The 23,263-nt window shown below is 39.0% G+C and overlaps 1 long non-coding RNA gene across 6 annotated transcripts in view; it reads left to right on the plus strand.

The window, feature by feature from the left end:
• LOC116445931 overlaps window positions 1-23,263 on the plus strand; it is a 95,912-nt gene that overhangs the window by 26,658 nt on the left and 45,991 nt on the right. For all 6 annotated transcript variants that reach the window (XR_004240951.1, XR_004240947.1, XR_004240952.1 and 3 more), the window contains exon 2: window positions 6,184-6,313. This is a non-coding gene — a long non-coding RNA (uncharacterized LOC116445931). The remainder of the gene's footprint in view (window positions 1-6,183; window positions 6,314-23,263) is intronic.

The following is a 23,263-nucleotide window of genomic DNA, read 5'->3' on the forward strand; positions in this document are numbered from 1 at the left end:
TCTATTCCCACCTTAAACCATGCAACATAGTAACTTAAGAACTTCTGCGCACATGGGACATAATCCAATTCCCAAGTGATTCCCAGTCTTCATCCTATCTATTGGCACTTCTAAAATTTATTTTCAGCTATATTTGAACTGAGCTCTCATTCTAAATATATTGTTAGTGCCCTGACTTAAACTGTGGGATTGAATAGTAAGAATTGCTCTTGTCAATGCATTTTGATTTCTGTTAGTTTTAAGTTTATGGACTCCTAGGCCTAACCCTAAACATCTGCATCAGTTCTAGTGTTCAATCTGCTTTAAGACCCCTGTAGAATGAAGTAATTACTTCAGTTCAGGGGATCAAGATGCTTTATACTCTAAGTCTAGTTGAGCCTGAAAATGGGTTTAACCCCTCCGGATGCCAGACTTTACCATGAACTGTGTCCTATCTCTAGTATCTATCTAAGCTGCCCAGAGCCTCCTCCAAGCAACTCAGCTCTTCTCACATGCTGGGCTCTCTTAAACAGCAAATCTTAGCCCTATTTCTTTTCTGTCTATATATTATGTCTTAAATCACTTGTCTACTGCACATGGCCTTTGCAGTGATTCAAAAGGCCTTGCTATAAACACAGTCCTTCATCTGATCCTAGCCCTGGTGTTACCTCTAGCTTTAACTTCTGATGGGACCAGCTCTTTCTCTCTAAGTCCTCTAAATTTAAATTGAGGGTGACAAGGTTAATCCAACTGGTATTAGAAATTCAGGTATATTCTGCTTCACCTGACTGCAGACTTTCTAGGTCCTGGCACATCTTCAGTACATCTCCAAATGTCTGCTGCCTTGAATTCTTTTATTACACAAAGAAAACATGCATAATAGGAAAGTGCTGGATTTGAAATTAGCTCAAAATTTGAATTCTAACTCTGGGAACAGAAAGGGCATTTCTGCCAAACTACTTTGGGTGGGCAAATTTCCATAACTTATACAACTTTATTGATATTTTTCAGTTATCTCTTGGGTTGTTAATTTTTCCCACATTCTTTTGTTATCCTTGATCTCTTGAAACTGAAAAATGATATCCATGAGTATCCATGAGTGGAGGTCTTAAAGATTGTTTCAAAAGACTTTATCACTCAGAGATTTACTTTTCCTTTTTGTGTAAAATGCTATAATTATGGATCATTTGAACCTTCAAAGGAAGATTTATATATCAGAAAAGTTATATGCAGTACTTTGGCATGGTAATAAATTATTTTGTAAAGAAACACACTAACCAGATTTTTTTTTCCTATTGGCTGCAGTTTTTCTGCTGAGAGGCATGACATTATGGGTCTCATAATGCTGAAGTTCTAAACCAGCTCTTCCTTGCTTTCTGAGGCAGCTGATAATTTTTTTTTTATTACCCTGTTGCCTTTGGGTTTTCTGAGCATGGGCTTTATGGAAGATGACAACTAAAAGGCAGTTTATATCTTGGAAATTCAGGAGACAACTTTTTGGTCAAGAGTGCATCTACCACTTCCTTTGACAAAAAGGATTCAGCTTATTTTCTTCATAACAGGTATTATGCTTTTCCAACTTAGAGCACAATCTTTGTTTAAAAAAAAACTTAAAAACAAGTCCTTGGATTATTGGTTATGAGTTGAAATTATTTGACAGTAGGTCCTCTAGGCATTTGAATGAACAAGCTCTTATGATCTTCAGGGACTGAGGAGAGGGGGTCTCTGAAGGGAGGGTGGTTGTAATTTTTGCTAAAACTCCAGATAGATGGACCCATTGGCCAGACTTGAAAGCCTTTAGGTCCCTGAAAAAAACCAGCTGTTTTGTTCTGCCTGGTGCCCAGGCAGACTGCAGCCTCCAGGTGCTGATAAAATCCCCAAATATATCTGAGTACATTAAAGGAAAATATTTAGGGGTAGGTGGTTTCCTTCTACATGAAGAAAAAATATTTTGTGGATACAACTGCTAAGTGTCCACTAAGTTCCTGAGGATTTCAATGTTGAACATCACTTATATAAGGTTGGTTGATTTTTTATGTGTATGTTTGGGTTTTTGGTGTTTTTTCGTGGTTTATTTTCCCTCCTCAAAACAAAGGAAACATTTTGTTAGACATGCACACCAATTATTTTAAAAATTCTTGTTAATATCAAATGTATGTGCTCTAGGTGAGAACTAAAAAAGTCTCACTTAAAGAGCAAACTTAGAGACTTCCTTTTCCTACATACTGTTAAAAATTATTAGTATGGCCCTTCATCCTGTGAGAACAGAAGCTTAGGTGGTCCTTACACTACATGATCATTTTCTTGCCTTGTTCCCTTAAGGAACAAAAGGAATCTTGTTCAAGGAAGGATGGCTGCACTTTGAAATAGCAGGAGGAAGTTGAGGGGGGAAGGTTAATGTACAGGAGAAGTGCAATTTGAGAGGAAAGAACATCAGTAACTGTGAACAAGATTATGGAATGACAGAAGTGAAGGGAGAAATAGAAGCTAAAGAGAAGTTGAGTAGATAGAGGTGAAGGAAGATGGGAAACGAAGGGAAGAAAGTAATGAAGACAAGTGAAGATTTCTAGGAAGTTTGAAATATTATAACAGATGGAAAACTCATGGAACCCCAGAAGAGGTTAGTTTAACAGAGGAGTGGAATTTGGTAAAATACAGTGTTTCAACTGCTCTTTTGCAGCTAAAAGTATCTCAGAAGTCCAAATGGGGAAGGACATCTGTGTTTGAAAAAGAAAGATTTTTGTTGTTTTTTTTATTATTCTGCTTTCATGGTGTTTCCCAGCAAAGAATTCAACTTTATTATTTTTTCTGAAGTATGTGTTTATCTGGATTATAAAGTGTTGAGGCTCTTTCAAGTCTAAAAAAGGGAATGGTTTAATGTCCAGTGTTCTAGAATATTATCTGTGATAAACGTTGTCCCCAAATACACAAATCTGTGTATACTTGTTTCTCTCTTGCCTGGCCTCAGATAATTCACTCTACTTCTTCTGTGTTTTTACCCCTTAAAAAATCTGTAACAAAGTTGTAGTGTTTATATGTCACAGCTGCTTGCTCTAACTCAGCTAGCCAGTCTAGAAAACTTCTCCTCCCTTTTTATCTCTCTCCACCTCCCTTGACAAGGAACTGTTACTAGTTGATTTTTTTTTATTTGAACCCTATACATCCTCCCAGTTTGCCACTTTCTCTGTCAGCAAAAAAACAAGCAGCCTCTTTTATCTTCTTTGACTTTTATCTGTTCTCTGTTCTCTAAGCTATGACCTAGAAGAAAAAACAGTCATTACTTAAATTCACATTTAGGTGAAAGATCAGACAACACCTGTGCTAGCAGTCCATCTTTGATACAAGCTCACGTGAGAGCATGAGAGTACAGCTTTCAGTGATGTTGCTGAGAGGATTGTCGTTAGTGAAAGCAAATAGAAATTATAGGAACTTCTTTTCTGGAAGAGTGGTGGTTCCTTCATTTGTTATCAAGAATTTGAAAAATGAATGGGAAAATATTTAGTGATTCAAAGCCACCACCTGGGGTACTTCTAGTATTCAACCATAAACTCTAATACAACCCTGACAACCTGAAGAGTATTTTGTGTGAGCACAACCACATAAAATGATGCGGGGTTTTGGGTTTTTTTTCATGTAGTAAGGTACCTACATTAAAAGGACTTAATCCTGAGAAGTGCTGCAACAGTGGTAAGCTTCAGTTCTACCTCTCTGCAGTATCAGTCAGGCAGCTGCTCTGCTGGAATCCCAAAATATTAGAACTTGAAAGTTTCTGCTTCTGCCTGGGATTAAAAGATTAAAATTCCTCTCTTGCTCTCATCCAAATTTTCTCGAGCTACCTCAACAAATCATTCCCCAAGGTTTAATTAGTACTAAGAGAACAACTGCCTTTGCTGTGTAATGAAGCCACCTAGAGCAGTTACAACTCTCCCATCCCAAAACAAAAACTCTTTGCTATCTCATGCAGTCATGCATATTGCCCTCCTCCTCTACAGTGCACCTGTACACATCTATCAAACACATAAGTCTAACCTTGTCTTCTATATGTAATATTAATCACTAAATGTAGTTGATTTATTTTAGTGTAGGACTTTTCTAAACCATCTTTCATTCTAGGACTTTTACAACATCCGACTTGAAGGATTTTACATGTCTCCCATATCCTTTAATTTTAGCAAATAATTTTTTGTCATTAACCTGCTATTAAGAGTGGCTTAATCACTAGTCCTCATTTGCAGTATGCAATGAGCTAAGAGTGGAAATAGTGAATCAACATCAAAGCAGGATGTTACTTGGAGAAAAGGTATTTCATTAAATAAAATGAGCAAAATATTTGGGGGGTTTTCTTGTGAACAAAAATAAGAAATGCTGCATTGTTTTGTCAACTCAAAGATGCACAGAATCATCCAACAGAAGTTACATTGCCTTTCATCAATTTTAATGCAGCTTGTAGCTGTAAAACTCTGCAGCATACAGATGAAGGAGTCTGGGCACATCAGTATGCTAAATCATAAGCAGTCTATTCCCATTCCACATCATTTGTTTAAACTTTAGGTGCCAGATCAACCTGCAGAAACTGAATGATGTGTGAAATTTGTTGCTCTTTGAAAACTTTGATGAAGTTTTTCCTTATATGTTTGCAATCAGTTAATAAATTTTATAGTAGCTGTGGTTGGAAAATATTGCTGAAAACAATGTTTGGTCAATTATTGGCAGCTTTGGACAGGTTCTACCTGTTAAGTAACTATCAAGAAACAATGAACACACACGCTAATGCATTTTTTCATGTTTTTAAACTTAAATGTTTCTAAAAACTTCATGAGAAATTACAATACTGTAGAATGCTGCTTCTTTTAGTAGCAAAATAGTTTTCTAATTCCTGGTTATGGAGTTAAAGGCTGGTGTTGTTGACTGCCTCAGATAAGAGTTTCAACCCAAAAGACCGCTCTTAAACTTTACCTTCCCTAGGTAGGAATTCTCTGATACAAATAAATGACTACGGTTACTACACCTCTGCAGATTTGCTGCAAAATTTGTATCAAGGGATGAGTCACCTGATGCAAATGCGTATCTGGTAAAGAATCTACAAATCTGCATTTCTTATTCTTAATGTTACTGTTATCAATATATGGACCACTTGCTTGGGGTTTTAGGAAAAACCCTTTAAGAAAAACTGAGTTCAGACTCTCTTTAATTCTTTCCTTCATTCTACTTGTACTGATTGTCTTGGATTTTACTAGTAACAAAAGAAAGTTATTAAATCAGACACTTAAAATACATATTTACTCTTAATTGACTTTAAAGCCCACTGACTTCAACTAATTAAAACATAAATTGTACTTAATTTTATTTAAAATTAGCTTTAAATTACAATCTGTATTAAGTCATAGTCTCACAATTAAAAATAAATTTGGACATCTTTGCCTGATTTATGAAATAAAAATTTGGTCTTGCCAAAAACAAGATCAGGTTCTTGTGAAAAAACAAATACACATGGATTTCAGAACAGCCTGACTAGGTTGCTATCTCATCACACATGTTCTGACAGTCAACTTCTAAATTCAACTGACTTCAGTGAGATGAAGTTTAAGCAATAATAGACACTTATGCTTTTGGAAGTTGAAGAAAAATGCTGCGATTCAAAGCCTTAAGAAAGCAATAGTAGACCATGTGTACATCTGTAAATGGATCATGTATTATAAGTATTTTTCAAAGATAAAGTTTGACACAGAAAAGCTGTCTGTTAAAACAGAGCAGTCACTTAACAGATTTTTTCCTGGTTTTGGCTTGTGGGGTTTTTTTTGACACTGTAGGTGTTACTGTCAGCTGACTCCGTGCCAATGGCAACAGTTTATCTGAACTAATAAAGAACCTGAAGAATTCTAATTTTAATTTAGCCTACAGGTACATGATGACCAAAATATCAGGATACAAATGCTGATTGAATGGTTTTTGACACTTTAAAAAAGCAAACAAAAAATATTAATAAAAAACCATAACAACTGTTCCACTTTGCCCCACGCCCACTTAACAAAAAAACGAAAAAATGGTGGCTAATATTGCTTATTGCTCATTTCGGCTCTGGTTGTCCATATATACATTTTTTCTTTCCTTTTCTTCAGTTTAGAAACCAAAGTACGAAGTTCCTGTTTGCTGCTGTCCTCAGTACTACTTGAAAATTCTTTTTTCTTTTGTTATTTCTTAAAGTGTGAAGAAAGAATAAGTCACCAGAAGTAAAATCAATCCTTTAAGTGTGTTTTCTGTAAGGAAACAGAAGATTTTTAACACAAAGGCCAGATATGCGCATCTACTATGTCACCTTGGATTCGTTAACTTGGTAAGTCTGCACTTAAATAAGTGCCTGTGAACACATATCTGTTACAGCAACAGAACACACATTGTTTTATTATTTCAATGTTAATGTACCACTGTCCCAAGGTCAAAAAATCCAGTCTTCATCCACAAGTCAATAGCAGGTTTTCTGCGTGTTTCCACATTTTACAGATTTTTCTAAATTGCTTCTCCTACATGACAGTGCTGAAACCTCACCAGACCCTTTAGGTTGTCACATTGGAGTACAGGCAGAGGAGTCTGAGCCATTCCAGTGTCATCTCAGCCATAACACATCCACTCATCCCTTCCAGCAACCGTGGGCTTTCTACTTTAGGCCTGATCTGAAGACCTGATCCTATTTTCTCCATTAAAACTGTCCCCCAATTACTAAAGTTAGGGAAATCTCAGTCATAGAAGAAAAGCAACTTTGCTTGGATGGCTGAAGTAGTTTTGATGGGACAATATTACAGCTGGTCCAAGTCTGGTGTATTTTGGACTGGAACCAAAAAGCCAAACCATGGATCCTTGTATGCTATTGTAATGCTTAATTGCAACAGACTGTGAGTCTTCTGTTCTGTGAAAGCATCTCACTGCAGAGCTGCTGTTTCAACAATAGTGAGTTAAATGAGCTTGCAAATGAGGCCTGCTAACAAATTGTACCCGTCAAGTCTCCATCATTCTTTAGCAGGTCATTGTACAGAATTTGGTCTCTCAATAGTCCAGCTTTGTGATTCTTACTGAAACTAATTTTTTTCCCCTTTGTCTTAATGGCTTCCTGAACAATTGAATTAAACTGTGCACTATGCCTGAAAGAAAATAAGGTAACACTCCCAAATCCCAAAATAATGCTCCGACTTTCACATTTTTTGCTGTGTTCTTTGTGGCCATGTTCATTCTTTGTTCATACTGGAGGTGTTTAGCGTTTGGGAAGGAACAAAGTAGGATCAGTTCTTAAAGGCATCATGATTTATGTCAGTGGGTAGCATTTGGGCAAGCATGAGTCTTTATTTTCAAGTTAGCTTTGAACCAAATGTTGACTGCTTCAGGTTTAAAAATGGTAAAATTATAGCTTTACTTTGGTAAAATTACAGTTTTACTTCAGTGCATCTGCTGATCACGGCTGGTATTGTCAGGAGTGACTTGTATCAGCTTCTCTGGTGTATAGCATTCTTTGAAAATAAAGTTAGACTGTGTTTTTTGAACTGGAGTTCCACATATTTGCTATTTTTTCAGTTCGAGTTAGTGGTAGTGTGGGCAGAAGGGTGGTCAGCAAAATGGAGAGACAATCTACTCTCAAAAGGTAGTGCAGACTGGAAAGATAAGACTGTCAACACGAGAGTTTGCTTCTACCTCAGCCCTTCTAGCATGCTATCTGTGTGAACTGCTAGCCTCTAAAGAGTTAAAAGTGTTTGTTTCACAGGAAATTGGAAGAAATTTATGTGCGCAAGTGAAACTGAAAGGTCGAATGTGTGACTCATATCTATTGACAGATGGAATGAGCATAACATAAGAAGACAGTGACTAGAAAACAAGCAGGTTGTGTGAAAGTATTTTTAGAGACTAATTTCTACCCAGCTGTGTCTTCTATGAACAGAATAAGTTTGTGAAAGTTACCTAGAAGTTGCCTAATAGCTACCTAGTGGCAATTAATTACATTGATATGCTTTGAATGGATAGTTCATCCCTTGGGATGAAAACAGAAAACTGTTTTATAACAGTTCTACCTGAGACTTAAAAGAAGGTAGGTAAACAAGAATTAAGAGAACATATAAGTTCTTAATAGTGCTCATAAACTTTTACATACCCACTTACTTTACCTCAATTCCCCTGTTGACTCCCACTTCTGTGCTCTTTTCCCCTCTCAACCTATCTTTTTTTCAGCTTAAAATATATCCAACTTGCTTGTTATATAATAATGACTCATACTTTCATTGGCTTAAACTTTACTCAATCTTTCTTTCATGTCATTTTTGTTCTTTAGTTGAGATTTAGCCTCTTCAGTTTTGGCTACTACATTGTGGGTTTTTTACTAAATTCCACTGATATAGCTAGAAAAAATGATGCTACAACTAAGTGTATAAAAATTATTTAGTAATATGAGGATAAAGACCTCAATATTTTACATGATATATGCGTCTTGCTGGACCATGTATAGAAACCCATAAATGCTATATGGTGTTCAATAGTCTTCAGCAAATTTGGACCCAAATATAGATATAAGCCACACAATAAGGTACATGAGAGAGCTTATTTCCTTGTTGCCTGGAAAAGTAACTTGGGAACATAATGCAATATAGCATATATATTATTGGGCTTGTGTATTTTGTAGACCACGGTATTAAGTTCTGAAGCAATAAACTCCACTTAACTGCAATTTTTTTTTTTCTTTTTTTGCATTCATATACTATTTTGGCCAGATGATCACAATAAAGTACTTTACATACACCTGGAAAATTACAATAATGAGTGAGAACCTTGTGGCATCAGGAAATGTGCTACTGCTGCCTTTGGTCTTATCAGGTGAAAGGAAGGGGGGAAGAACTTGTATTTCCATGGGCCATAAAGAACATTGGGGGATAGGATAGGGACTTTTTGTCCAGCTTGTGGAGCTCACTTTTCCTCTCCCCAAGCTGCTGGGCTTATTATAATTTTTTAAAATTATTTTTATTTATTTAAAGGCATCTCCACTTCCTAGGCTATTAGATGCTTTCCCTGGCATCCTGACTATAAGTTGGGCTCCAGTTTGCAGACCTCCTGCTCTATATCCAAGTGGAATAGTGAAAATACCACATAATGCAAACTGATTAATTATTTCTGTTAAAGAGGTGAAATGGAAAAGAGGAGAGAGAACCATTTACCTCGAACTGGGATATTTCAGCAATGTCAAAATATGGATTTATTTTTCAATCCTTTTTTTCTTTTGTTTTGATTTGTTTTTTTTTCTTTTTTGTGTGGGATCTCTATAGATATAAGCTACTAGTAGTAGAATGTATGTTGCTAACAAGGTTCTCACAAGAGCCAGCAGGACAAGTGGAGCCTGTTGGAATTAAGCAAACATCTGATGTTCTCTTTTACGAGAAATGAAATCCACAGTACATTAATTCTACAAATGTACGTCATGCTAAATCACTGAGAAACAGTGTAGTTAGAATGGATAAATCCTTCTGTTAGTATGGCATGTTGCTGCAATTAGCATTTTCCCTGCACGATTATAAGATAAGATCTATAAAGGTGAAGAGCGTAACTTGTTCATTCGAGTGGGCGGCAGGGAGTGACAGTAAAAATGCATGTATTGCAAGAGCTTTTTTGAGGTAAGTGTATGCATATGGTGATTCCATTTTCTATACTCCTTTCTCATCCAGTTATTAGTCTACTCCTCTTCTGGAGGTCATCCAAATATTAGCATCATATTTTCCTGCTTAGAATGGGAAACCCAAGGGGAGTAAAGAGTGTCTTTTGCAAATAATATAATATTCTTACAGGAATAACGTATTAGCGGAAATCTTTTATATGAAAATAAACGAATGATAGAAAATAAATCATGCAATTCACAGGCCAAATTTTGTAATTCCGGCTGATAAAAATACAATAGCGAGTTTATGAATGAAATTATCTCTTTTCAAGAACTACTCACTATCATCTCTATTTTAAATTATTGTTCTCCCAACACTGAGGAAAAAAATAAAAGGGTTTTCTATTTCCCATCTCTTTTATTTTTATTCTTAAAAAATAGTGTTTTCTCAGCTTTCCTTGAAAAATCTGTAGGAGAATACTGTTTCATATTTCAAATTTAAACTGAGACCTAAAATGCCATGTACAATTAGGACTTACTTTAAATAAAAGTAGAAACTGGCAGGTTACTATAAATGTAAAGATTACAGTAGTGGGTGCCTGAGATCTTTTTTAAGATGAAGGGAATGTTCCAACTGCTGCTGCCAGTATCTGGTAGAATACATGCCCTAACCACCTATCTTGAGAAGGGATGAATGGTCCAATGTGAACAAGAGAGATTGGTCCAGTATTTGATGTTAATCAATGCTCTTCCTCTGCTGTGGGGAGGTTTATGCTGATTTTTACAATTGATGGGAGGCAGATTGTTAGTGCTAACATACTTCTTTTTCCCTCCACAGTTTTGTAATCATTATTGGTGAATATAGAAAAGAGCCCCTACCTGGATTACTCTTTTCTGTGTTCTACCAAGATTTTCGCAGTTCTCTTTGTTTTGAAATCTTATGTGCATGATGTTTTATGAAATTCAAAATCTCCCATTTGTTTTAATTTCATTGAGCACTTAGTGACTTTGCAAAACCCTTGGAGTAGGTTCTGGCATTGTGATGAAATGGCAGTCTCCCCAGTCAGTGGAAAAGTTGCAGGTGGTTAATAAGCAGTTTTTACACATCACTAAGAATATATGTTTCTTAAGTGAACAAGAAGAAAATACAATTATGATTTTGCAGATCTCTGAGTTTAGAAGAACTTATAGGTGGGAGGAGATCTTGGCTGTTTCTTCAGCAATGAAATCACTAAAGGTCTATTTCTTTTCTGCTTTAGATTTTCACTTTCTTCCCTTTTACGAAATTTGGAAAACTGTTCTTGATGCTACTATCTATACCTCTAATATGTCATTAAGCTCTATGTCAGAGCACATCCTGACCTAAACTAAACCCACCACTAATAAGATGATTAAAACTGATCTCCATCTCTGTATAAAAAACAGCACAGGACCTGATCTGCAGCATTTATGTTTTGATTCTGCTTTTACTGAAGTCAGCACTTGTGCCTACTGAACGCCTTGGTATTGCATTTTATTTTGAAAATCAAGTATTCTGTTAATATGATTGTGCAATTCATGCATGTACCTTTGAGTTGAATCACCCAACTTTGGTCTGTGCCTGTGTTGCCATAGGACTGTTGAAATGGAAAAGGAAGAAACTGAGATGAAAAAATTAACCTCCATCTGAAGAGAATTAAATTTAATGACCAGAAAGAGGTAGACATATGTTCCTACATCCATATGCATGCTTTTTGATGTTGTCAATCTTGCAATAGTCATCTCTTATATCTTGTAGAGTCCTTCTTTCCCCTTTTCACCATTTTCTCCCCTGTCTGATGCATTAAATTACATAAGAATTTTTACCCTTTTAGCTAAAACTTGGTAAGTAGTCTTGCATAAAAGCCAGGAAATGTAAGCATGGCAAATTTTTTAAATCCACAGTAGAAATACTGTAATCGAATTTTATTAGATGCTCTTCCTTTGTACAATGACATGTCCTCAGTATTCTGTTATAGGTATTGAAAACTTCACAAGTTACACTATCATTTCACAGGTGACAAGCATTCCCACACATTCCTTCAGGAATTTTTAGACTGTTACAGCTCTCATGAATAAAAAAATGGTGCAGACGAATTGATAGAATTTGTATTTAATTAATTGGTTATCCAAACATGCTTGTGTGCATCATCCCATAGCTATATGTAAAGGTACCTGGCTACTTAGATGAAGGTTACTGGTGACTAGGTCATATGCCTGAAAGTGAAAATGTGTTGATTCCCTTTTCCCCTTGCTTATCAAAGAGGATGGTGCAGTGCGTGATTGGACATCATTACACCAAAGATTTTTCTGTCTCTAATTAGTTTATTTATGTTTTTCTGAGAGCTTACCAGCTGTTGGTGTAGGAGTAGCACTGCATACTAATAGTACTTCTAACCTCTGTTGCTGCTTCCAGTGGGTTTAATCTGAGCATTTACTTACCTGTACACACAGAAGTATTTTTGGAAAATTTATTGGGCTGTGGGGTAGGGGAGAGAAGGGCCTTCAGGTCCCTACAGACCCATCACAAAACTGCTACAAGTTTAAATTTGCGTGGTACTGAAGAGGACTGCAGACCTCTCGCAACTTTGTTCAGGATCATCTGTTATTGCTCTACTGTGCTTTTTAGAACAGTAACTGCCAGCCCTCCATGCTTTGTAGGTGTACAGCATCAAAAAATAAAGTAAAAATACGTCAGAAAAACCTCCTCAGGTGTGTTGAACTCTAGCAAGTCAATTTAGACTTTGATCCTGTGTTTCTTTAGTAGGCTGGAATTTACACACCTGACAAAATATCACAGGATAAAACTCAGGACATTCAGTGAATAATATTTTGAAAAAGTATCAGGAGGTGAGAAACAGGGAGCAAGTGAAGAAGGAAGGCATCTTGCTCTCTGTAGGGTGAGCTTCATCTACATTGAAGGAGCTCTTGGAGATATATTCTTTCTGTTTCCATTCCTTGTCCGTGGACTTTTATTCTACAGCAATAATTTTGCTCTCCTTCCTGCAGCAGGAATGATGATTTGAACAAGGCCAAGTGGAAGAACGGTAAGGAGTACTGCAGTAGAGTTGAAAGAAGCAGCCTTCCTCAAAGAAATTATTCAAAATGTTAGTTTTTTCACTGTATATACTTTGTAGTTATGTTTTAATTCTCCCAGTTCTTCCAGGCATTTTCTATGGTTTCTATGAAGTGTGTTTCACCTTCAAAACATGGTGATGTTGGTGGATGGCATTCAAGAGGAAAGCTTTTTGGGCTTATAGTATCTGTCAGTATACTCTTTGAACATGTTCACCTTTTCAACTTCATAGCAGCTACCATAGGCATATGAGTACCATGCACTTCATATCTTCGGAAGAAGTGTTTGGACTGGTGTTGCTAGCCTCAAAGGGAGTTGAATTCACTCCAAAGCTGTGCTACTGCAATTAGTGATACCTTAATAGGTAAATGCCATGGTGGATTTACACTGGCTATCTGTCAGGTGCCCACTGAGCCACAGTTACTCCCCTCTTCAGCAAAATAGGGAGGAGAAAATATGACAAAAGGCTTGTATGTCAAGATAAAGACAAAGACTCAGCAATTACCTTGATGGGAAAAATAGACTTGATTGGAGAAAATTAATTTGATTTATTACCTATAAAATCAGAGTAGGATAATGAGAAGTAAGATCAAATCTTTAAAAACTGCCCCTTGCCTCTCTCTTCTTCCCAGGCTTAACTTCACTCCAGACTTCTCTACCTGCTCCCCACAAAGCAGAGCAGGGTTGTGGTTAGCTCATCACATGCTGTCCCTGCTGCTCCTTCCTCCTTACACACTTTTCCTGCTCCATGGTGGGGTCCCTCCCACAGGAGACTGTTCTCTATGAACTTTTCCAATGTGTGTCCTTGTCACTGGCTGCAGTTCTTCAAGAACCTCTCCAGTGGGGGTCCCTTCCATGGGGTGCAGTTACTCAGGAACAGGCTGCTCCAGTGTGGGTGCCCCACAGGATCACAAGTCTTGCCAAAGGACCTGCTCCAGTGTGAGCTCCTCTCCACAGGCCCTGCCCCATCCACTGGAGCCTGCTCCAGCACAGGCTCTCCATAGGGTCCCATATTCATTTAACATCCACTTGCTCCAGTGTGGGTCTCCTCCATGGCTGCAGGGGAATAGCTGCACCCCCATGGACATCCTTGAGCTCAGGGGTGCAGCTACCTCACCCTGGGCTGCACCAGGGGCTGCAGGGGAATCTCAGCTCCTGCACCTGGAGCACCTCCTTCCTCTCCTTCTGCACTGACCTTCCTCTCACATATTTTCACCCATCTATCCAGCTGCTGCTGCACAGATTGGGGGCTCCCCCCCCTTTTTAAATGTTATCCCTGAAGCACTACCACAGTGTTGCAGTGGGGATCCTGCAACATGCATATATCAAACCAGGAGTCCCGTGGAAAGGAAATATATATGGACAGACAGATTCTTGATAGCTGTTTCAGAGATGTTTATTTCTCCAGCTGCATGGCCGGAGCTCTGCCGAGGAACTGTTCCAGTCACGGGACCAAGGGTCCTTCTGTCCGCGCAGGGAACACAAACCAACCCATGGGAACGAGGCTGAGCAGGGGCAGGGAAACCCCGTGTCTGTGCCCTCAGGGCCCCTCTGCCAGGGCTACGCGGCAGGGGAGGGACCCCAACACCTCACCCGTTTTATTTTAATAAAAGGAGAATGAAAACAACTGGATAAACATAACAAGAACAGTTTCAAAACAAAACAAGCCACCCTCCTGAGTCTTTACATGTCCAAACAGATTCTGTGGAACATCTTAGGGCTGACAGAAGGGAGACAGGACTCTCTGAGCATGCTTTGTGGGGAAACTGAGGCAGGAGAGGGTTTAACTTCTTCCCTCCCCCTTTTCATCCTCCACTCGGCATTGGAAAGGGATTTTTGGGGAAACAATTGGCAAAAGCATGGTTTTGTGAGGGAAACCATGGGTGAAAATACGGATAGGGAATACACTGGGGGTAATAGGACATAGGGTAAAAGGGAAAGGTGGGATTAGGAAAGGGAGACTGTAGGGAGGGTTTACAAGGGAGATATTGTCTAACATGACTACGATTTTTAGCATATATACTGCCTTTTACAGGAACACCATCAGGCCCAGTGACCTGCGATGCTTGTAACCCTTTTATACCTCGTATAATTTTGAATTCCACTACCTCTCCATCTCCCAAGCTTGGGATGCATTTTTCAGGGTTATTCTTTTTAATAGCAGTTCTATGCACGAATATGTCTTGCTGGTTGTCACACCTTGTTATAAAACCATAATTTTGCTTAACATTATACCATTTTACTATCCCTAAGGTCTTAGTTACTATGATCTTTTCCTTTTTCCGAGTGGCTGCTGTTTTCTGTCTCGCTGCGTCTTTGCTCTCTCCTTCGGTCGCTCCCGTGTTGGAATTGTCGGGGCTGCTGGTGCCTGCGCGCTCTTCCCGGGGTCGCGTTCGGGGCTGTGCGGGCCGGGCCGGGCCGCGCCGCTCAGTTCTCCGTGCGTCGCCTCCTCTGGTCGCAGCTTCGCTGCCGCTGCCGGGTGCTGTACCCACATCTCGGCCGGGCCCCCGAGCGACGACCCCCCCGCGCCCTGCTCCAGCGCGCGTCTCGGCTGGGCGCGGCTCCGTTCTACCGCCGCTGCCGTCAGCCGCTGCCCGCGCGCCGCCCCTCTCGGTCGGGCGTTCCCGGGGCTCGCTCCACCACGCGCTGCGCGCGGCCGGGCGGGCACCGCCGGGTCCCGCCGCTCCCACCGCACCTCGCTCCGCCACCGACACTGCGGCTCGTGTGGCTCCGCCCGCACGCGGGAACTGTCTCGCTGCTGCTCGCAGAGGGCTCGGTGCACGTGGCCTGGGCCGCACGGTCCCTGAGGCAGGCTTCCCTTCGCCAGGACACAGCTGACATTGCTCAACAGTCTCGGTAACTAAATAATATTCACGAAAATATTCTTCCATCGGCATATATTTTGACTCCAATATTAACTGTGTCCAAACGGTTTTCCAAAAGCCCTTCGTAAGAATTACATCCCAAGAAACATAGAAAAAGTTCTTAAACAACCATGCCAGGAAGTGTTTCAGTTCTTTTTGAGCTTGAATCAAGCTAAAATTTACAAATCGTTGTTCAAGAATCATTTTAAGATAAATGTCCATATGCGGCTCTGAGAGCCAAGAGTCTTCCCACGGTTCCTCCATAGTTTAGATATGGAATAGCAAAGCAAAACCAAGAAGAGGAATCCAAAGTTTCCAGGGTTTACTCACACAAATCAGTCGCTTAGGGATCGGGGATCGTTCTGCTCACAATTCTCCACCATTATGTTGCAGTGGGGATCCTGCAACACGCATATATCAAACCAGGAGTCCTGTGGAAAGGAAATATATATGGACAGACAGATTCTTGCTAGATATTTCAGAGATGTTTATTTCTCCAGCCGCACGGCTGGGGCTCTGCCCAGGAACTGCTACAGTCACCGGACCAAGGGTCCTTCTGCCCGCGCAGGGAACACAAACCAACCAATGGGAACGAGGCTGAGCAGGGGCAGGGGAACCCCGTGTCTGTGCCCTCAGGGCCCCTCTCCCAGGGCTACACGGCGGGGGGAGGAGACCCCAACACCACAGTTGCTGATGGGCCCAGCCTAGGCCAGCAGTGGGTCCATCTGGGAGATAGCTGTAATTGGCTCTACTGGACATGGGGAAAGATACTGCCAACTTCTCAGAGAAGCCACCCCTGTAGACCCTCTGCTACCAAAAGCTTTCCATACAAACCCAATACAATGATAATTTTTGTTTTCCAAGTATTTCCAAATATCCAATAGAAAGGGAAAAAAATTAAAAGGCCATTGTACTGTGAAGTCAATATTCAAGACAAGTAACAATTGTTATCACCAGGTACACAAAAATGCTTGTCCTGAACTATGCTAGCAGTAGTTACTTCAACACCTTTTAGACAGAAAAAGATGTGTGAAGAAATTTAAAGACTTTCCTTCTTGTCACAGCTTAGAACATGTCTGAGAAAGGTAAGAAACAACAGCAGTAAATGACTGAATATAAACATCGTTGTGCTTCATGATCCTGTTGAAAGGTTCAGGCCTAGCTGGTAATAGATGGATCATGTTACTGTATGACCTGACTACAGAAATATGTAACTCCCATGCTAACTTGTAGTTGTGCTCTCACTTATCCGCATTGAACTACTCTCCATTGGTGCTTCTGGTAGGCTGTGAATAAATAGCTGAATTTAAAAGATGGGAATTTTTTTCACATAATCATAAAATAGAGTATTCAAATGGGGATTCTTTTTTCTGTGGATGGAAATGGCATTTGATCCAGTCAAAACAATTTTCATTATTAGTTTATTCTGCTGGGCCATTCTCAGTTGAAGATGCACCAAATTTATAATCAGGCAGAAGAAAAACCCAACCCAACATTGCATGTTTTCTGTGAAGAATGGCAACAGACTGGAAATCAGAAGAATGAGGTTGATAGCAGCTTGCAAACAGAGGGGTTAAACCAACTCGTCTGTACTTTTGCAAACCTCCTCCCTTCCTTCCACCTCCAACTTTGGGAATACTATCTTTTCCACCTTCCCTCATAAGCCAAGCATCTCTGCTCTACCACTCTCTAGAGTAGTGCTAGCCTGAAGGAAGAACCATTCCTGATCATAACCAGAGATGGGAAGGAGAGGAATAATTTTCCTGTTAACAGCTCTTCTTGGTGTGGTGGGTCATTGCAATCCAAGCTCAGCTCCAGCAGAAAGTGCAACACATCTCATGTGCAATCCATAGCTGACCTGCCATGCTGCATGCTCAGCAGTTGCAGCGTCCGCAGCTCCTCTGAGAAAGCTTTCAGACTTCATCTGTTGAGATGCAGCACTTATTTCAATTACTCTGCTCTGAAAAACCATTGTCATTAGGCAAGTTAAGGCTTTCAAGAGGCAGTAGCAAGACACTGCAGTGGCTTTTGCAAATGGTTTGGAGAAAGGCTGAAAACAAAGCTAGAGCAGTCTGTATTACTGGGTTCCCTGCTATGAAGAAACATGAAATGCAGGTAGACACATGCAACATTTACTGAAAACAGCTGAAATGCTAAGTCACAGCATATTAATCTGTGAATTGGAGCCTTCCTTTGTTTTTAATAAAAGACACTGAGAGAAACGATCTCTGACTAAAACCACTGTGTGTGCTGTGTGCATGAAAACAGGCAGGCATCAGTGGGTTCTTATAACATCAGGAGTCCCTTAGTGATGGTTATATGCATGCTATTTGACTATTAAACCTCTGTTTCTGCTACTGTTTTTTCCTTACTATTTATTTTAAGTGAACACATTCATTTAACTGAAAATGCCAAGTGAGTAATATGTAACTAGATGGAGAAATACAAAAACTGATCATTCTGTTAGAGGAATGATTTATTCTTTGTGCATAAATTCTAATGTTTGAGTGCAACTAAGGAATAAACATGACTTATTGCTGATTATGATGAGTGTTTCAGAGACCCAGAGATTGTCAGAATATCAGCTGTCATCTAGGTATTAATGAGAAAAAAACATGTAAGGGTGCATTTATTAATAGACTGTGCACAGAGTTTGAGACTAAGTGGTTTGGAAAAGTACTACATTGTTTATAGTAATAAAGGTGAAGAAACACTGGAGGAAACATCCCTGGGGCTTAATCAATGATCAGTATATGAACATAAGTCAAAGATTGTTTAAAATTGTTCCAAATGAGGAATAACTGACGTCAAGAGCTTGCTTGACTTCTTACCTGCTTCACACTCTGGTTGCCTGCAGTGACAAAAGTACAAACAGAACAAGCAGTCTTTCGCAAACTGAGTTAGGCTTGGGGGTTTTTCTATTTGCATTTCATTTAATTTATGCCTTAGATATCAAGGGCAGTACTGTCATACACTGGTAAATCCATATTTTGTTAGCATCAACAGATAATGAAGCCAGGAACAGGCAATCGTGTACTGCTAACACAGAATTGCACTTCTACACTGCAAGCCACAAATGACATTTTGGTCACTAACAGTGTTTTTTTTCTGTTAGCAGTGTGACGCAGGTACAGGGCCAAACTCATTGTGACCCCACGGCCAAAAAAGTTCCACAGAACTCCTTCTGCCATTCAGTCTTTCAGAGAAGGAGTTGTTGAGGTAGGATGGAAAAGGAATTCTCGGAATATTGAAGCAAAGATGCATCATACGTTCACATAGGTGCTGTGAAGTTGCTGTAACTGAATTTGCTTCAATGGACACATTAATTTCAACTCTTCGTCAGGAAAGAATTCAACTAATGACATTTTCCTGGGTACTTTTAATCAGGTGACTTCTCTGATATTCAAAAGTATCTCTTCACTGGTCTCTTCAGAGATCCTAAAAGCAAGTCTGAAGTCCATCTTCTGGAAAGTTTATGCACACTGGGGAAAGAATTTGTCTTGAGGGGAAAAATGAAAGTGACATGTCTGTGACTGTTTGAAAGTATTGTTTATTGCAAAACTTTTGTAGTTTTCAATTTAATCTATTAAAGGGGAAAGGAATGCATTTAGAAAAACTAAGAAAAGGAAGAGTGGATTGTATCTCCTGTGAAAAGAGTGGAGGTGTTATTAGTCTTGTTCCAACAGCTGGCCTATTTTCATAACTGATTTCTCCCATTAGCAGTGTGGAAGCCCAGGGCAGAGCAGTGAGCCCACAGCACTGCAGAGACCAAAAAAATGACCTGTAAGGGCAAACAAAATACTTCCTTATACTCCATGGACAGACATTTTCCTTACTGCCTGTGGTTCAGTGGTTGAAACAGTCTTCCTCCTGCACCAGAAACTTGTTCCATGTAACCTTGAAAGTTACCTACCTGTTCTGTCCTTCAGTTTTCCACTTTTCAACTATTTCAGTTTTCATCCCACATATTCCTATTTGCTTCAGATAAAGCATTCTCTCAATGGACAACAGCCTTGTTCATTGTACAGACATAATACATACCCTGAAAGCTGCCTAGTTTTTGTCAGGAACATGCACAACAGACTCATCTGAAAAATAGCTGCTGAAATGTTTGGTTTTTTTCTTCTTTTAATGCAGTCATCTGTTACTTCAGTTGGATTCAAAATTGTTTCAGAAATGTTAAACATAAGTATATAGGCCTGCCTGGACTATTTTCTTCTAAAGATATTGAACATATGCAAGAATAATTTACGTCAAAACCAGGTTCTGGATAGTTCAAGTAACCTTTCTGTGTGTCTGTGTCACTGATTTGAAATGGAGTACAATTGGGAATAATGAGCTAGCATTTGGGCCTGTGGGGGCATTGGATGAGTAAACACCTGAAAAAAATGGCACACAGGATTTGTAGTTTACTTAATTTTGCTTTCATTAGGTCAGCCTTTATCATCATGTATAGCAAGAAGCACAGTTAAGAGCAGACTAAATAAAGCTCAAATACTGCCAGCTAGAAACTTCCAGCAAATTATCAAATGGAAGTGCTGTCTTCCAGTGTTTCAAGTGTATGTATTCTGGTCAGTCTACCACACACACCCTTCTTCTTTTCTTGGAATGGAGCTGAGCACATTAGTTCCTCAAATGTTTTAATTTCTCCCAAATTAGTTTTCCATTTGTCCCTCTGGTCTCCATTCTTTCCATCATATTAACTCTGCTAGATATAGAGAATTGTCTAACTTCCCTAGCTCATGATCTGGGATTATAACAAGTCGGTTAAGATTTTTAGTATATTTTTAATGGTTTGGGAGTTTTGGGCAGTTGAGTTTTATGGATGCTGAAAGCTTGATGCAGAGAAATTTTCCAGCTTTCTGTCAGCATCCATGTGAAAGTCTTGCTTTCACACGCAGGCTAGCTGTAAACAGTGAGAGATTTTTGTAAACCAATATTTTTATCTTGCCACCTGCAGCTTGTTATGCAGCATTGTTATGATACTGACTGGAGAAATATTTTGAAATGGGTGTTGTAGGGTTTAACCAATCATTCTAAGAGGTGGATGGTCAAAGGACCAATAACCTTATGCCAGTGAAGTGAACCGGGTTATATAAACGAGTTTGGAAATTAATAAATAATTCCATTTCCTTCCTGGACTGAAGTCTATGTCATTTTTCTCACTGTCCCCGGTACAACAGGGACAGAGTTTGGGTAATTTTCTTGGTCTTTTTGCCTATCACTGATAGGACACATCACTTAAATAAGTAAAATTGCAGTGGAGTGGCTGGAATTCCCAGTTAGACATACCTGAGCACTGCTAAAATTCAACTGTATCCTGTTTTGTGCACAGATAAGTTACAGGACTTAAATAACCCAAGCATGTTCAATTGAACGTCTTCTTTATTTTACTGTGTGATTAATCAAGATCTCATAATGATCAGTAACCCCTTGGAAGTAATGGCATTAACAGTGTTTATTCCCTCTAAACAGTGGGGCTCCTTTGCCTTTCAGTCACTACAGTTTGTTTTAACATTTAATAGAAAACACTCTACAGACAGGAAGGATGAATGAGTTCTGTGCATGTTCTTTTGAATATTCTTTCTCCATGGAGCAAACCAGAATTCTTCTTTTTATTTAACTGTATGAGGGGGGATATGTGAATGACTCCCTTTTTTTCTACCAGAAGGCCATGTGGTCATAAAGTGGCCCTGAAACTTTATTTATAGAGAAATCTTGGTTCTGGAGCCTGTCTGTGAGAGGAGATGGTGGAGAATGCTAGTGACAATGAGTCCTCACATTTATCAGCAGGTATTAGACAGGATTGCAGTCAGCCTCTGTCACCTCTTGCCTTCTTTGACAAGCAGAGATGAGTGGTTTAAGAAGACATTTGATTTGTTTATGTGTCCACAGCAATAGGAAAAATATTTTCAGTTTTTTATTCTTTGCACTTACCTCATAAGATCAGAAGAACCATATTTTTGGGATAATATAAACATTTACAAAAACTCTGTCTTTAATACAAAACACAGTAGGCAAAGAAGAACATGGAACAGCTGAAAAAGTCTGTATTGTAGCTATTGTGCTGAGGGATGATGGTATCACAACTTGGCTTATAATTTTAGATAAATCAGAAGGCATTTCTAGCACTAGAAATCTAAAAGTATCACTGAAGAGCTGCAGTACTTCCTGTGTCTGTGAATCTGTGTGTAGGCTGTTCTAATCATGGGTCAAAATTTTGCATTTATTTGGAACAAGTAACTGAAATGATTAAATAACTTTCTAGCTGAGTTGCCCATGTGTTGCTTACTTGCCAATAAGTGAAAACTGGAAACATCACTTTTATTGACCAATATATTTTTCTTGTTGGTTTAATGATAATACTACTAAGTTCTCTGTTTGGGGAAGAAGTCCTGAATTCTCTGCCTGAGTCACAAGGGCACCCTGGAATCGTACAAATAGAACCATTCTTCAGGTTTTGGAAAAACATTTTACTTTCCTACATATAGATTTAATTGGTTCTTGAAAATGTCTTCTATTTGCTAGCGTAGGCTTCTTCCTACAAAAATGCTTTTGAATGTATGCTTAACATAAGAACTACTTCAAAATAATCCCTACATCATATGGCATTTAGACCTAATGAACTTCTACTTGATAAGGTGATTTATACAGCAATAGATTAAATATTAGAGAATCACTGAATCACAGAATGGCTGTGGTTGGAAGGGACTTCTGGAGATCATTCAGGTCCAACCCCACCCTTAAAGTATTTGAATGTGCAATTACATTTGTGATACTAAGAACAACGATTGATATTTAAATATTCATTTTTATTGTGTGTCTTCATTTTTTCATTTCACACATGGGAAATAAGTTTAAGGGGAAGAATACCTGGAAGAGTTCAAAGTTTATTTCCAAAAGTAGATTTTTATGGGTTTTTTTTTAGTTCGATATGAATTGCGAGATTCTCAGAAATCTCCTCAAGTACTAATTTCTCTTATTAATGTTTCTAAATTAAGCCATATGGGTTTGCTTATGATTTTAAAGTGGCCTAGTGTCAGAACTCAGAACTGAACTCTTATTCCTTTAGGCTCAGGACTCTTTCTTCCTTTAAATCTTCATTTAAATGATTTTTTTCATACACTTTGAGGCAGGACAATAGCATATAAACAAGCATCTTCAGAGTGCTTGGAGAAAAGAGGGCTTGCAGTGGTAATGGGTCCTGGAAGAGTTTCTATGAGGAGAGTGTCTCTTTCCTGTTTCATCCTTTCCACAATACCCACCCACAGCATTGCTGCAGATACTCCAGCATGCACGTCACACGAATTATTAAAAGCGAAATATGGCCCCACTGATATCAGACAAAACTCCCTCTGACTTTGGTGGAACAACACGTGTCACCCCATGACTTGTAAATATTCAGAATGCAGTACCAGTACTGAAAAGAGAGTGAACCTTGGTGTAAAGACTCATTTGCCAAAGGCATCTGGTTTTAAATTTTTAGCTTTCCTCTAACATATCAAAATCAAACACTGAATCTTATGATCTATTGATAAAAGTCTGTAAAAATTCCAAACAAAAAAGGAGACGCTTTGTAGACATAGTTTATGATTTAACCAAGTAATACACTGAGACAGTGAAAACTATTAGCAGTCTGTCTCACACTGTATGTTTCTTGGGTTAGGGGAGTTAACAGCAAAGATGGTGTAATCTTACAAGCTG

The sequence above is a fragment of the Corvus moneduloides genome, chromosome 6 (genome assembly GCF_009650955.1).
Source record: "Corvus moneduloides isolate bCorMon1 chromosome 6, bCorMon1.pri, whole genome shotgun sequence".
In the NCBI taxonomy this organism is placed as follows: domain Eukaryota; kingdom Metazoa; phylum Chordata; class Aves; order Passeriformes; family Corvidae; genus Corvus; species Corvus moneduloides.